At 44.3% G+C, this 14046-nt stretch overlaps 1 protein-coding gene and 1 pseudogene across 8 annotated transcripts in view; one reads left to right on the top strand and one right to left on the bottom strand.

The window, feature by feature from the left end:
- Positions 1-14046, bottom strand: part of TRAF3 (TNF receptor associated factor 3) — a 138213-nt gene that overhangs the window by 67729 nt on the left and 56438 nt on the right. The gene's annotated exons all lie outside the window — the stretch shown is intronic.
- On the top strand, positions 7107-8407 carry LOC100387045 (glyceraldehyde-3-phosphate dehydrogenase pseudogene; annotated as a pseudogene). Its single transcript, XR_089224.7, has one exon. The product of XR_089224.7 is annotated as a glyceraldehyde-3-phosphate dehydrogenase pseudogene (transcript).

The following is a 14046-nucleotide window of genomic DNA, read 5'->3' as shown; positions in this document are numbered from 1 at the left end:
TTTTGGTTGTTACTGTGTCTGTAGTTTGTTTTCATTGCTGTGTAATATTCTACTCAGTAAATATTACTGAGAATGATTAGTTAATCATTCTCATCCTCTAGCATGGTTTCTGCTTTGGAGCAAATACGAACACTAGTACGAGTTTTCTGGTACAGCCAGCTCAAGCGCTTTAGGCTTGTATTTTTCTAGTGCACATACCTAGAAATATGACTGCTAGCTTATACAGTAAAGCCAAACTATTTCCCAAGGCAGCTGTAATGTACACTCCCATCAGAAGGGTACGAGAGAGTTTCTGTTGCTTAACTTTTTCAACAACAATTGTTAGACTTTTAAATTCCTACTGACTCCAAACAGAGGTATAATAGTATTCTAAGATTTTTTTTTTTTTTTTTTTTTGAGACATGGTCAACCTCTGTCACCCAGGTTAGAGTGCAGTGGCACAACCATGGCTCACTACAGCCTTGAAACTCCTGGGCTCAAGAGATCCTCCCTAGTAGCTGAGATTACAAGCATGTGCCACCATGCACAGCAAACTTAAAAAAAATTTTTAGGCCAGAAGCAGTGGCTCACACCTGTAGTCTGTAATTCCATCACTTTGGGAGGCTGAGACGGGCAGATCACCTGAGATCAGGAGTTTGAGACCAGCCTGGCCAACATGGTAAAACCCTGACTCTAATAAAAATTAAAAGTTAGCCAGACATGGTGGCACATGCCTGCAGTCCCAGCTACTCAGGAAGCTGAGGCAGGAGAATCTCTTGAACTCGGAAGGCGGAGGTTGCAGTGAGCCAAGATTGCGCCACTGTACTTCAGCCTGGGCAACAAAGTGAGACATAGTCTCAAAAAAAAAAAAAAATTTTTTTTTAAGAGATGGGGTCTCTTAAAACATCTTTTTAAGAGATGTTGCCCAGGCCTGGCCTCAAACTACGGGTCTCAAGCAATCCTCCCGCCTTGGCCTCCCAAAGTGCTGAGATTACAGGCATGAGCCACCACACCTGGCCAACCAAGAATCCTTTATTATAGAATTTTATAATAATTTTGAATAAAGAATTCACAAAATTATACATCTGGGAATTACTGCAATGAAGATTTAATTTTGTAGCCAAATATCTGTTCACATTCCCCATAGTTTCTGTACCCTGACTTCTTGTCAGGTATAAATTCCTAGCTCAGTCCACCAGCTTCCAGAGGCACTGATTCCAACCCTTGGGCAGGGCAAAGCCTGTGATTTGCATCTGGTCATTTAGAGCATCTTACTCCCCTGCCCAGAGTTGGTTCATCTCTGAACACACAACCCAGGTCAGAATTAATGAGCCTCCTCTTCTCACTATTGGACTGAAAGAGATTCTCACTCTTTCCCAGAGAACCTGAACATGAACACATGGAGGAAGCTGCTGGGGAGGAAAGTGGCCCAACTGAACCATCTATAGCCAGCCCTGCCTTAGGTTTTTCAGTCGGATGATCAATAAACCTTCCTTTTATTTACTTCAAACAGCTAAGGTTGGCCGAGTGTGGTGGAGATGAAGTCAGGAGATGAAGACCATCCTGGCCAACATGGTGAAACCCCATCGCTACTAAAAATACAAAAAATGGTTGGGCCTGGTGGCGCCTGCCTGTAATCCCAGCTACTCGGGAGGCTGAGGCAGGAGAATCACTTGAACCCAGGAGGTGGAAGTTGCAGTGAGCCGAGATCGCACCACTGCACTCCAGCCTGGCAACAGAGGGAGACTCTGTCTAAAAAAAAAAAAAAAACAAAAAAACCAGCCCAGGTTGAATTTCTTTCTTTTTTTTTTTTTTTTTGAGACAGAGTTTCGCTCGTTACCCAGGCTGGAGTGCAATGGCGCGATCTCGGCTCACCGCAACCTCCGCCTCCTGGGTTCAGGCAATTCTCCTGCCTCAGCCTCCAGAGTAGCTGGGATTACAGGCACGCGCCACCATGCCCAGCTAATTTTTTGTATTTTTAGTAGAGACGGGGTTTCACCATGTTGACCAGGATGGTCTCGACCTCTTGACCTCGTGATCCACCCACCTCGTTCTCCCAAAGTGCTGGGATTACAGGCTTGAGCCACCGTGGCCAAATTTCTTAAAATTTACATCAGAAAGAGCCCTCATTGATACAATCACATATTCAGAAATGGGTTTTAATCTTGTACTCAAGAAACTGTCTAGGTCGGGCCGGGCGTGGTGGCTCACACCTGTAATCCCAGCACTTTGGGAGGCTGAGGCAGGTGGATCATGAGGTCAAGAGATCGAGACCATCCTGGTCAACATGGTGAAACACCGTCTCTGCTAAAAATACAAAATATTAGCTGGGCAAGGTGGCGCGTGCCTGTAATCCCAGCTACTCAGGAGGCTGAGGCAGGAGAATTGCCTGAACCCAGGAGGCGGAGGTTGTGGTGAGCCGAGATAGCGCCATTGCACTCCAGCCTGGGTAACAAGAGTGAAACTCCGTCTCAAAAAAGAAAGAAAGAAAGAAAGAAACTGCATAGGTCAACCAAGGTAACACATGACAATATATGTATGTGTTTACACACATTCCCAGCATTCCTTCAATCATATTTTTTTTTTAATCTAAACATTTTTAATAGTTATAGGACTCGTTAAGGTTTTCTATTTCTTCTTCAGTCACTTTTAGTTAAGTTACATTTTGAAAGAAATTTGTCTATTTTATCTAAACTTTCAGATGTACACAGCATGATGCTATTTCCAATATCCTTTTATGATATCTTAACAGTCTACTGAATCCATAGCGTTTTCACCTTTTTCATTTCATTTCGTTATTTATACCTCTTTTTTCTTCCTTAACAGTTTCACTGGAGCTTTGTCAACTTTACCATTTTTTTCCCCTTTTAGAAAGACAGGGTCTCACTCTGTCACCCAGGCTGGAGTGCAGTGGCATGATCATAGCTCACTGTAGCCTCAAACTCCTGAGCTCAAGCGATCTGCCCTCTCCTCCTGCCCAAAGTCCTGGGATTCCAGGTGAGCCACCATGCCTGGCCCCAGATGGAAACTATTTAAGGCTGGGCGCAGTGGCTCACGCCTGTAATCCCAACATTTTAGGAATCTGAGGTGGGTGGATTGTTTAATATCAGGAGCTCGAGACCAGTCTGGGCAACATAGTGAGACCCCATTTCTACAAAACATACAAAAATTAGCTGGGCATAGTGGCACATACCTGTAGTCCCAACTACTCAGGAGGCTGAGGCAGGAGGAGACAGGGACTGCGGTGAGCCGAGTTCACACCCACTCCACTCTAGCCTGGGCACTAGAGTGAGACCTTGTCTCATACATATATATGTGTACACACAAATATATATGCATATATGTATATAATATATACCATGTATGTATATAATATATATACATATATGATACATATATTAAATGATATATGTATATATTTTATATACACATAATATATACATATATAAACAATATATATATAACTTTCCCACTGAATATTTTCTATCTGAACTTCCTTTAAATTCCTTTAGTATCATTCTGCTGGCAATAAATCTTAATGTCTCTTGGTCTAAAAGTTTCTCCTTTGTTTTTATTTATTTTTGAGATGAAGTCTTATTCTGTCACCTAGGCTGGAGTGCAGTGGCACGATCTCAGTTCACTGCAACTTCTGCCTCCTGGGTTCAAGCGACCCTCCACCCTCAGCCTCTCAAGTAGCTGGGATTACAGGTGCCCGCCACCACATGCAGTTAATTTTTATATTTTTAGTAGAAACAAGGTTTCACCACGTTGGCCAGGCTGGTCTCAAACGCCTGACCTCAGGTGATCTGCCCGCCTTGGCCTTCCAAAGTGCTAGGATTACAGGCATAAGACACTGTGCCCAGCCTAAAAATTTCTTTACTTTTGAAATAAATAAAATTTATCCTTCATTATTTGAAAGACATTTTTGCTGGGTACAGAACTCTAAGCTAATAGGTTTTTTCCTTCAGTACTTTGAAAATGTCACTCTGTTGTCTCTGGTTCACACAATATGACCAGGAATTACTGTTATTAGTAACTTTGTTCCTTCGTAATGTGTCTTTTCTTCTGTCTGCTTTGAAAGCTTTTGATCTTGATCACTGGTTTTCTGGCAATCTGATTATGAGGTACCTTGGATTTCTTTATGTTTGCTCTGTTTGGGGTTTTTGAGGTTTGTAGTTTGCAGTTTTCATCAAATTTGGGAAATTTCCAGCCACTATTTTTCCAAATACTGTTTCCATTCCCTCCTCTTCTCCTTCTGGAACTAAGTTACACATATCTTAAATCAGCTGATTTTGTCCCACAGGCCACACATACTTTTTTTTTTTTGAGATGGAGTCTTTCTCTGTGGCCCAGGCTGGAGTGCAGTGGCGCAATCTCGGCTCACTGCAACCTCCGCCTCCTGGATTCAAGCGATTCTCCTGCCTCAGTCTCCCAAATAGGTGGGATTACAGGCACCTGCTACCAAGCTCGGCTAGTTTTTATATTTTCAGCAGAGACGAGGTTTCCCCATGTTCACCAGGCTAGTCTTGAATTCCTGACCTCCAGCGATCCGCCGACCTAAGCCTCCGAAGTGCTGGGATTACAGGTGTGAGCCATTGCACCCAGCATTTTATATACTGTATTTTCATCTGCAGAAGTTCTGTTTCAGTCTTTTTTGGATCTTTTCTTTCACTCGTCATTATGCTTCTGCTTTTCTCCACATTGTGGGTGTGAAACCTATCTGTAAATCATTTTAATGATTTTGTGTGCTAATTGCATCATCCCTTGTCATTCTGGGGTCTGCTTCCCTTGCTTTTCTTCCTGGTTAGTATCACACTTCCTTGCTTCTCTGCATACCTGGTTATTATTTATTAGATGCCAGACACAATTACTTTTTACATGTTTGGGTGCATCTTTTTAAATACACTCGGGGCTTTGTTCTGAGAATGTAACCAAGGTATCTGTAATCAGTTAGGGCAAGTCTGGAGCAGCCTATTAGTCTATGGACAGTTCAGCCCCACTGCTAAAGCAGCCCTTCTGAGGACTCTGCCTGATGCCAGAGATGAAAAAGCTGCTCTGAACCCACGCTAACAAAGATTAAAAGGCAACCCTTCAAAGGATCTACCTGATGCCACCCTGGGTGGTGCGAACACAAACTATTCCCAGCCCTGTGTGACTGATGTCCGAGAAGTGCTTGGCCTTCTCCTTTTAGGCACTTCTCTTCCTAGCTTTGAGGTGCTTCCTTTCAGGCATGTGCAGACCAGAATGCAGCCAACACCTCAGGGGGGTCCTTCTGCAGCTCTCTGGAGCTCTCTCTCTAACCTGCTCCCTCCTCTGTTTTCCCCCAGGGATTCTAGCTGTCTTGTCCTCCCCAGTTTCTGCTGTTTCATCACTTTAGTGAAGCCAGTGGGCTCTGTCTGACTCCTCCCTTCCTGCCCTGAAACATGAAAACTGCCCCAGGACAAACTAAGGCTGTTTGTGTCAATAAAGTTTTATTAGAACAAGTCCACATCCACTCACTTACATACTTAGGATGAAAGCAGGCACAGAGCATAGCAGAGTAGTTGTGACAAACAGCATCCAGCCCACAAAACCTAAAATGGTTACCATACAGCCCTTTATAGAAAAAAGTATACAGTCCTATGCTTGGGGTATAAGCTGGAATACTGTAGCCTTGTTTCATTTGTTCCTGCCTCAGCCTCCTTATTTCAAGGAACACAGTCTAACCAGCCTGTCAAATGTATGAAAACTGTTACTTCATATATTTTGTTTAGTTTTCAAGTTGTTTAAGATACAAGTCAACTTGGGACTAGGGCGAGATGAGTGAGGTACTTGTCTCAGGCACAAATTTTAAGGAAATGCCAAAAAAACTTAGTAATAGAGATAAAATTAATTTAAAAACCCCATGAGGTACAGAACACCACAATTTCATATATAATATCAATAACGGTGTCATGCCATGCCACGTTGGACCTTGAGACAAAAATAAGAATTATTAATACTGTTCTTGTCTTTATTTAAAATTTTGGTTTGGGGCCAGACGTGGTGGCTCACCCCAATAATTTCAGCACTTTGGGAGGCTGAGACAGGAGGGAGGATTGCTTGAGTCCAGAGGTTGAGATCAGTTTGTGCAACAACATAGTGAGACATTACTCTACAAAAACAAGAAATTATCCAGATGTGGTGGCATGTGCCTGTAGTCTCAGCTACTTGGGAGGCTGAGGTGGGAGGACCACTTGAGCCCTCCCAGCTGTACTACCATAGCTGTAGGGAGTTATGATTGCTCCACTGCACTCCAGCCTGGGCAACAGAGCAAGACCCTGTCTTTAAAAATAAAAAATAATTTTGTTTTTCATCCTGAATTTTTTTGCAAAAAATTTGATCTTTTTAAAGTACTGCATATTAAAATATGAATAATCTCGATTACTGAGATTTTGGGTGTCCCTTTAAATTTCGTACTTGAGGCAAGTGCCTCACTTGCCTTACCCCAGGCCTGTGGGGGTGGTGTGAATCACCTCTAATCCATCATGGCAGAAATGGAAGTTTCCAGAAACAACTGTCTTACTAAGCAGAATCAGACTAATACCTTACCACTGTAAGAGTTTATCAGTGTTTTCCTTCTCAGAGAAGGCTTTGAAAAAGAGATTACTTCAATGTGAAACACTGTGCTCTAATTACTTCTATTTGCAACTAACAGTAGGGAATGTACATATTCCCACATACACCCATCAGAGGCCATCACTATAATCAAATGGATATAAAGTAGTAAACAAAAGGACTCTGCAGACATGACGGTACTATGAGAACATAAAAATTACTAAATAAACACAGGCACGCAAAGCTATTGTGGCTGTCAACTAACTGAGTAATCACACAGCATCTGGGTGACACACTGACGGTATGAGGTATACCCAAAACAGCCACCTGCAGTAACAGCTGCCCAGTCAATTTCTTGACGGGTCAAAGTAGGTGCTCAGTCTCCAAATACACAAGTTCAGATAAAAGCAAATCACGGCCGGGTGCGGTGGCTCATGCCTGTAATCCCAGCACTTCGGGAGACCAAGACGGGCGGATCACTTGAGGTCAGGAGTTCAAGACCAGCCAGGTCCACAAGGTAAAACTCTGTGTCTACTAAAAAATAAAAAACTCTCTGCTCCTCCTGTTCGACAGACAGCCGCATCTTGTCTCCCATCGCCAGCCACATCCCTGAGACACCATGGGGAAGGTGAAGGTCGGAGTCAACGGATTTGGTCGTATCGGGCGCCTGGTCACCAGAGCTGCTTTTAACTCTGGTAAAGTGGATGTCGTCGCCATCAATGATCCCTTCATTGACCTCAACTACATGGTCTACATGTTCCAGTATGATTCCACCCATGGCAAATTCCATGGCACTGTCAAGGCTGAGAACGGGAAGCTTGTCATCAATGGAAATCCCATCACCATCTTCCAGGAGCGAGATCCCTCCAAAATCAAGTGGGGCGATGCTGGCGCTGAGTATGTGGTGGAGTCCACTGGCGTCTTCACCACCATGGAGAAGGCTGGGGCTCACTTGCAGGGGGGAACCAAAAGGGTCATCATCTCTGCCCCCTCTGCTCATGCCCCCATGTTCGTGATGGGCGTGAACCATGAGAAGTAGGACAACAGCCTCAAGATCGTCAGCAACGCCTCCTGCACCACCAACTGCTTAGTGCCCCTGGCCAAGGTCATCCATGACAACTTTGGTATCGTGGAAGGACTCATGACCACCGTCGACGCCATCACTGCCACCCAGAAGACCGTGGATGGCCCCTCTGGGAAACTGTGGCATGTTGGCCGTGGGGCTCTCCAGAACATCATCCCTGCCTCTACTGGCGCTGCCAAGGCCGTGGGCAAGGTCATCCCTGAGCTGAACGGGAAGCTCACTGGCATGGCCTTCCGTGTCCCCACTGCCAACGTGTCAGTGGTGGACCTGACCTGCTGCCTGGAAAAACCTGCCAAATATGACAATATCAAGAAGGTGTGAAGCAGGCGTCGGAGGGCCCCCTCAAGGGCATCCTGGGCTACACTGAGCACCAGGTGGTGTCCTCTGACTTCAACAGCGACACCCATTCTTCCACCTTCGATGCTGGGGCTGGCATTGCCCTCAACGACCACTTCGTCAAGCTCATTTCCTGGTATGACAATGAATTTGGCTACAGCAACAGGGTGGTGGACCTCATGTCCCACATGGCCTCCAAGGAATAAGACCCCTGGACCACCAGCCCCAGCGAGAGCACGAGAGGAAAAGAGGCCCTCACTCCTGGGGAGTCCCTGCCACACTGAGTCCCTCACCACACCGAACTGCCCCTCCTCACAGTTTCCATGCAGACCCCTTGAAGAAGGAGGGGCCTAGGGAGCCCCACCTTGTCGTGTACCATCAATAAAGTCCCCTGTGCTCAGCCAAAAAATAAAAATAAAAAATAAAAAAAAATTAGCCAGAAGTGGTGGCATGCACCTGTAGTCCCAACTACTTGGGAGGCTGAGGCAGGAGAATCACTTGAGCCTAGGAAGCGGAGGTTGCAGTGAGCCGAGATCGCACCACTGCACTCCAGCCTGGGTGGCACTCCAGCCTGGGAGACAGAGTGAGACTCAGTTAAAAAAAAAAAAAAAAAAGCAAATCAACCAATAAGCCAATAAGCTTCTCTCTTGGTTTTGTAGGATTACCATCCTTTTGAAATTAGCCTGCTGGTTTTGTAGGGGTTCCCAACTCCCAATCCCACCTCATCAATATGCCAGGAGGGCACTGGGCAAGCAAAAGGACTCATCCACATGATAATGAGAGCTTCTACCATGAGCTGATCTCCACAGATTCTCTAGAGCATTCATTTCATAGAAGGCACAGGTGCAGGAAAATGTTTTCAAAAGTACTGACAAAAAAGGTGTTTTTTTAATTAAAAATGTTACGGTATTACATTGAGTAGGCAAATGAAGATTATGAAATTTAAAAGGATAATTATCATGAAGAAATTGTCTAGAACTCATGGAATTCAATTTAGCGATCACACACCATCAAATTCCCAACATACCCCCTCCAACACCCGCTTCCACACACTTCCCTTTGTATCTGCTGCTTCTGAGCCGGCCTCTGGGAGTGAGTTGACCCCACCCTGCTGGCTCAGCATCCCCTCCCTCACCATGAGTGGACTTGCAAACTCCGCTCCAGCCGCAATGACTGTCTCCTTCCGTGTTTTTGTTCTTCCACTGTCTGTCAAACACTTCATCCGCAAGATTCCATTCAAGTAGCTTGACAACTACTATTTATCACTAGACTCATGTTTTCCCTTTAAGTTAAAGCTCCTTTAGAGCAGGGATCGTGCTAAATTTATCGTGTAGTCTCATGCCTAGCAGGGCTGCAGGCACACCCAGCAGGCAGCACTTGCTTGCTGAATTAAACTCCCACAAGCATCTTTTCCCTACCTCTCCCCTCCCAGGGAAACTGACCCTCCCTCCTGAAATCCTGGTCCTGTAAGGCACCCATCACAACGCTTATAAGCCTGTACTCACCTTGCTTCCTTCTCTCTCTCCCATCTGACTGTGAGCGTTCTGAAGACAGAAACGTGTCTTGTTCAGGTTTGTATCCTCACCACTTACAATGGTGCTGGCCACACAATACACATCTGATACGTACTAGTCTTCACTATTAATTTACTTCTTGTAGTTATGAATTTATTCCTCACAACTATAAATCTGCCTGTTACAGAAATGAGGAAACTAGAGGACGAAGATTCAGCAGCTTCTCAACATGATACGGGACTAAGTGGCAGAGCGGTCTGCCTCTGGAGTCAGTGTTCTCAACTGCTACGTCTGTTATCACACCTCGACTACCTCATCAAAGGCAGGCTCACTGACTTGTGCCGTAAGAATCAAGGGTTATGCTGTTAAATCAGATTTGCCATTTGCATGCTCAGATTATTTTAGAAAGATCATTCAATGCTCCAACTCTGCTGGCCAGAGTCTGGATTGTTGAGTAACTAAAACAATTACGTCAATCAACTTGCCCAAAGTCAGAGCTAACAGGACTAAAACCCAGGTCTCAAGGACCCAACAATTCGACCACACTATCTTTGCTGGCTTTGACACCTGTCAATTCAAACCCTGCACAATTATCTCATTCCTTAGCAAGACACAAAATACATAGCTCTAATTTTCCAAAATCTCAATAATGCCCAATAGATGCATCTGCCCCATTTTAAAACCAAGTATCCTTTTCTTCATTGTTTTGCATTTCAGCATTAACATAGCCAGAGTTTGTTTAATCCCTTAGGACTAATATATGACATTCATAACCTGATGCACCATTAGCTGAACCAAACAGGGCTAATTTCTGACTTCAAGGAAGATTTTAAGATCTCGACTAGGCTAAAAGAAACTTTATCACATCATTTAAATTATTGTTTGCAGGGCAGGCGTGGTGGCTCACATCTGCAACCTCTGCGCTTTAGGAAGTCGAGGTGGAAGGATCGCTTGAGGCCAGGAGTTCAAGACCAGCCTCAGCAACATAGTGAGACTGCATCTTTATAATACTATAAAAAATGTAACATTAGCCAGGTGTGGTGGCATGCACCTGTGGAGGCTGAGGTGGGAGGATGGCTTAAGTCCAGGAGGTTGAGGCTGCAGTGAGCTGTCACTGTACCAATGCAGTCCAGCCTGCATTGAGCAGGGCAACAGAGCAAGACCTTGACTCAAAAAAAAAAGGAAAAGAAACCAAAAAAACTCCATGAAACTTACTTAATTTCTAGCTACTCTAATATGAAAATTGAGTAGAATTATTGAGCTTACCAAACTTGAACATCTCTTACTAACCTGCTCTCTCTTCTCCTGTGTTTTCCTCCACAAATTCTAGCTGTCTTGTCCTCCCCAATTTCTGCTGTTTCATCACTTTAGTGAAGCCAGTGGGCTCTGTCTGACTCCTTCCTTCCTGCCCTGAAACATGTAAACTGCCTCTCGAGACAAACTAAGGCTGTTTGTGTCAATACAGTTTTTTTTAAACTAATTATTTATTTTTTAAGACGGGGTTTCACCATATTGGTCAGGCTGGTTTTGAACTCCTGACCTCAGGGGATCTGCCTGCCTCAGCCTCCCAAAGAGCTGGGATTACAGGTGTGAGCCACTGCGCCCGGCTTGTGTCAATAAAGTTTTATTGGAACTTGGATTTGGATGAGGAGGAGGAAAGGGCAAGGGAAGAATGGAATGGCTGTTCTGTGCTACTCAGTCATAGTCAAAGCGTTTGGTGGGGAACAAGAAGCCGTTTTGTAGCAATCTACCACAGTGAGTTTCTTTCATTTTTGCTTATGGCACTGTGATAGGTTTCCCTGATGTCTTACCTGAAATCATGATCAAACATTCATTACCACTGCATACTTATTTTATTCCCAAAACATAAAATGTCACATTTTTACAGCTAGAGAAGAGTCATGTTAAAAATTTAAGATAGGTAGAGTAACACTTCTTTGAATTTAATATTCTTCATGCTACATAAGTTCTCTAGAATAAATTTACTTCATAATCAAATGAGGCCACCCACCCCACCTTGCTATAGTTGCTAGATACACTAGTACAAACTTTCCAGAGTACCATCCAATGATCATACATACCACAGTGTAAAACGTTTCCCGCTCACCTGGAATTCTCACCTAAGTGGCCTCTGAAATAAACTGTATTCTGCAATGCTGGCTTCTGCCTAATACAGTAATGATTCACTGTACTTTACACCATGAATTTAAAGAGGTTTGTTATGCAACTACAAGTCTCTTAGGTTTCTCCAGAAATTAATCAATATCTTGAACATAAAATTTTCTATTCTCAACAATCATTATATAAATAAAACGGCTACATTAATAAAATTTTCTGTCAGAAAATTATGAAAATAAACCTTTAAATGTAGGTTAGAGCAGTGGCAGTGCTGCTAAACAATTTCGGAAAAGACTCAGTGAGGCAGCGGCATCCACAAGCCAGGCACAGAGTGAGCAGGTGCACAGGCCCTGAGCAGCCCCAGACTCCTGGGCTGTGTGCCAGCAGCACACCTTGCACACAGCACCGGCTCTGCCCCAGATGGTCACAGGCTGCTACAAATCACCCACCAAATGTATGTATCGTGTAGATATACATTCTAGAGACAGGGTCTTGTTCTGTCACTCACAATGGAGTGCAGTGGCACAATCACGGCTCAGTGTAACCTCAAACTCCGGCCTCAAGTGATCCTCCCACCAACGTGCTGGTATTATAGGCATGTGCCACCATGCCCAAATTATTTTAACTTTCATTTTGGGTTCAGAAGTACATGTGCAGGTTTGTTATACAGGTAAACTCCTGTCACCAGGGTCTGTTGTACAGATTACTTTGTAACCCGGGTATGAGGCCTAAAACCCAATAGTTATTTTTCCTGATCCTCTCCCTCCTCCCATCCTCCACCCTCGAGGAGGCCCCACTGTCTGTTGTTCCCTTCTTTGCGTCCATGTGTTCTCACCACTTAGGTCCCACTTATAAGCGAGAACGTTCAGTACTTGGTTTTCTGTTCCTGCGTTAGTTTGCTGAGGATAATGGCCTCCAGCTCCCAACCATGTTCCTGCAAAAGACAGGATCTCATTCTTTCTTACAGTTGCATTGTATTCCATAATATAAATGTACCAAATTTTCTTCATCCAGTCTGCCATCGACAGGCATTCAGGTGGATTCCATGTCTTTGCTATTGTGAATAGTGCTGCGATGAACATATCTTTATGGTGGAGTGATTTATACTCCTTTGAGGATACGTAACCAGTAACGGGACTGCAGGGTCAAAAGGTAGTTGTTTCTAGCTCTCTGAGGAATCACCATACTGCTTTCTGCAATGGCTGAACTAGTTTACACTCCACCAGCAGTGTGTAAGTGCTCCCTTTTCTCCACAACCTCACCAGCTTCTTATTTCTGGCTTTTTAATAATGGCCATTCTGACTGGTGTGAGATGGTATCTCACTGTGGTTCTGATTTGTATTTCTCTAATGGTCAGTGATTTGGGCTGTTTTTCATATACCTGCTGGCTGCATGTATTCTTCTTTGGAAAAGAGTTTGTGTGTGTCCTTTGCCTACTTTTTTTTTTTTTTTGGAGACAAAGTCTTGCTCTGTCGTAGGCTGGAGTGCAGTGGCACAATCTCGGTCCCCTAATTCAAGCTATCCTCCTGCCTCTGCCTCCCGAATGGCTGGGATTATAGGCGCCTGCCACCACACCCAGCTAATTTTTGTAATTTTAGTAGAGGTGAGGTTTCATCGTGTTGGCCAGGATGGCCTTGATCTCCTGACCTCGTGATCCACCTGCCTCAGCCTCCCAAAGTCCTAGGATTACAGGTGTGAGCCACCACACCCAGCCCTTTGCCCGCTTTTTAATTTTTTTTTTTTTTTTTGTAAATTTAAGTTCCTTATAGATGCTGGATATCAGACCTTTGTCAGATGCATAATTTACAAACATGTTCTCCATGCTGTAGGATGTATATTTACTCTGTTAATAGTGTCTTTTGCTGAATAGAAGCTCTTAAGTTTAATTACATCCCATTTGCCAATTTTTGCTTCTGTTGCAATTGCTTTTGGCGTTTTCATCATGAAATCTTTGTCAGTTCCTATGTCCAGAATGGTATTTACTGAGGCTGCCCATCAGGGCTTTTACAATGTTGGGTTTTACACTTGAGTCTTCTATTTGGAGTTGATTTTTGTACAGGGTGTAGGGAAGGGGTCAGTTTCAATCTTCTGCATGTGGCTAGCCAGTTGTCCCAGCACCACGGATTGAACAGGGAGTCCTTTCCCCATTGCTTTTGTCAGCTTTGACGAAGACCAGATGGCTGTAGGTGTGCGGCCTTGTTTCTGGGCTCTCTCTTTTGTTCCACTGGTGTCTGCTTTTGCACCAGTACCGTGCTGTGAGGTTGCTGCATCCCCACAGTATAGCTTGAAGTTGGGTAGCAGAATGCCCCCAGCTTTGTTCTTCTGCTTAGACTCCCTTGGCTATTTGGGCTCTTTTTTGGTCCACACGAATTTTAAAGCAGCGTTTTTCTAGTTCTGTGAAGAAGTTCCTTGGTAATTTGCCAGGAATCGCACTGAGTC

The sequence above is a fragment of the Callithrix jacchus genome, chromosome 8, assembly GCF_049354715.1.
Source record: "Callithrix jacchus isolate 240 chromosome 8, calJac240_pri, whole genome shotgun sequence".
NCBI lineage: Eukaryota > Metazoa > Chordata > Mammalia > Primates > Cebidae > Callithrix > Callithrix jacchus.
Note: the sequence above shows the minus strand (reverse complement) of the source record. Positions and strands in the feature narration are given on the sequence as shown.